Raw genomic sequence first — 3,123 nt, forward strand, 5'->3', positions numbered from 1 at the left:
TCAGGGAAGGGCATTAAACAAGACTCATATACTATCTTCCAAAAGAATTATTTTGTAAAACTGATGCCTTGGGTATGGAAAAAGATAATATGGTAAAAACCATATTTTTCTTTCTGGGACATTAAAGTTCTAAATCTATCTATTCAAGCTGCTTTGAAATACATACCTTGCTTATGAATCACTGTCTGCCATAGGAGTGAGTAAGGACAACCCTCAAATTAATAAGTAGAGAAAAATATGGAAAAATTAACTCATACTATATTTGATGACATATATACTAAAATTGAAATGATACATAGATTAGCATTGTCCTTGCACAGAGATGACATGCAAACTTGTAAAGTGTTCCATATTGTTGTTGCAAGAAGAATTAACAGGGCTACTTTAAGCTAAGACAATCCGCACAAGTACAAAAATTCTACATAAAGATAGCACAAATCCCCATCACAACAATCTCTCTCAATGTCAATGGACTAAATGTGCCAATTCAGAGGCACAGAATGGGAAGATGAATTATAAAACTGAACCCAACATTCTGCTGCCTGAAGAAACACTTCTGAACAATCAAAGCAACCATGGGCTCAAATTCAAAGGCTGGAAAACAATTCTTCAAGAAAGAAAAGAACACCTCCACAAAGCTGGAGTGGCCATACTAGTATCAGACCACATGAACTTCAGGCTATAGGTTATAAGAGACAGTGAAGGTCATTTCTTCATGATCATGGGATCTGTACATCAGAAAAAACTCACCCTCCTCAATGTAGATTCTCCTCATGACAGACCAGCAAAATACTTAAAAACAACTTCTAATTGACTTAAAGAAAAACATTGATAGCAACACAATACTAGTTGGAGATTTCAACACTACTTTGTCACTTCTCAATAGATCAAACAGACTAAAGCTCAGCAAGGAAATATTTTCTTTAAGGGAAGTAATGAACAACTGTTGGCTTAGAGAAGAAATCAAAGAGGAAATAAAAAGTTTCCAGAAACAAATGAGAATGAGTACACGAGCTACCAGAACTTGTGGGACACAGCAAAAGCAGTGTTAATAGGAAAGAGTATAGCTCTGCCAGAATTCATCAGGAAGAAAGAGAGGATCTACATGAATTAATTAGAGCTCAAGATTTTGGAAAATGACCAACAAAAGTAGTCCAAACTAGGCTGGAGGAAGGAAATAATAAAACTTGTACCAGACGTCAATGAGCTAGAATCCCAAAATACAATCCAAAAGACCAATAAGAGCAAAAGCTGGTTCTTTGAGAAAATAAATAAGATCAATAAACCACGAGAAGCCTCTCAAATTAACAAAGAGAAAGAATTCTAATAAATCAAATCAGAAATGCAAATGGGCATATCCTAATAGAAACTACAGAAATCCATAGGATCATCAGAGATTATATTGAGAAACTTTGCAGCAGGAAATGAGAGAATCTTGAATAAATTAATAAATTTTTGGATTCCAATTGCCTCCCAACGTTGAACCAAGAAGATTTGGAATACTTGAACCTATCACTACCAAGGAAATTGAAATGATGGTCAAAAGTATCCCCCCCAAACAGAATCCCTGGCCCAGATGGATTCAATAGTGAAATATTTCAAACCTTTAAAGAGGAAATGCTGCCAACATTTTTCAAGATTTTCCAGGAAATTGAAGAATCAGAAATACTCCCAAATAGTTTCTATGAGGCAAAGATCACCCTAATACTCAAAACAGACAGAGACACCAGAAAAAAAGAAAATTACAGACCTATTTCCTTGATGAATACAGATACACAGATTCTCAAGAAAATACCAGCAAAGAGAATCAAGTAACTCAACAAAAGATCACACACTATGACCAAGTAGGTTTATCTTGGGGATGCAAGGATGGCTTAACATTCTCTAGTCAATCAACAGAATACACCATCTCAATAAAATAAAGATAGTCATATGATCATATCAATATATGTAGATAAAGCATTTGATGACATCCAGCACCTCTTCATGATGAAAAACTCTCAACAAAATGGGAGTTGAAAGTACTTTCCTCAATCTAGTCAAAGCAAATTACCACAAACCCAAAGCAAGCGTTATTCTCAATGGGGAAAAACTAAAGGCTTGGAGCAGAAATCAATGAGCTAGAATCCCAGAATACAATCAGGCACAAAACAAGTTACCCACTCTCACCACTCCTATTCAACATAGTACTTGAAGTACTTGCCATATGATTTCGGTAAAAAAAAAAAAAAAAGATATCAAGGGCATCCAGATAAAAAAGGAAGAACTCAAGCTTTTACTATTTGGAGACGACATGATACTATACTTAGGAAATCCCAAAGAATCTACAAAAAAGCACCTGGGAACAATAGATTTGTTTAGTAAAGTAGCATATTACAAAAGTAATATCCGGTACTCCATGGCTTTCCCATATATTAATAATGAAAGAGAAAAAAGAGATAGAGAAAAACAATCCCATTCACAATAATACCTCAGAAAATCTAGTATATTAGAATCAACTAAAAAGGTTAAGGAACTATACCAAAAAAAAAACCTACAAAACACTACTTCACGAAAAAAGAGAGTATATGAGGAAATGGAATCACATCCCATGCTCATAGATTGAGAGATTCAGTACTGTCAAAATGGCAATACACCCCAAAGCTCTATAAAGATTTAATGCACATTCTATAAGGATACCCATGATATTTTTCAAAGAAATTGATTAAACACTCTTGAAACTCATACACAACCTTCTCTCCCATGAAGAGCTAAAGCAATCTTTGGTAAAAAGAAGAAGGGAACACCTTCCCCAACTTCAAATCCTACTACAAAGTTGTAGTAATCAAAATATCATGACATTCATATAAAGACAGGCCTCAGAACAATGGAATATAGTCAAATATCCTGACGCTGGCCCTCAGATTATTATTACCGAATCTTTAATAACGGCTCAAGAAATATGAAGTTGAGCTAGGAACTCTCTTCAGCAACTGGTGCTGGGAAAACTGGACAGAAACATGCAAAAAAAATGAACTCAGATCTCTTTATAGTGCCAGGCACAAAGTCAGATCAAATGTATTAAAGACCTCAATATCATACCTGAATTCTTAAGATATATGGAGAAAAATGTGGGAAGATCCC

General features: G+C 34.9%; 1 pseudogene; it reads left to right on the top strand.

The window, feature by feature from the left end:
• Positions 1 to 258: 258 nt before the first annotated feature.
• On the top strand, positions 259 to 357 carry LOC130037014 (uncharacterized; annotated as a pseudogene).
• Positions 358 to 3,123: the final 2,766 nt, after the last annotated feature.

This window comes from Sorex fumeus, unplaced genomic scaffold (genome assembly GCF_029834395.1).
Source record: "Sorex fumeus unplaced genomic scaffold, SorFum_2.1 ptg000070l, whole genome shotgun sequence".
In the NCBI taxonomy this organism is placed as follows: Eukaryota; Metazoa; Chordata; class Mammalia; order Eulipotyphla; family Soricidae; genus Sorex; species Sorex fumeus.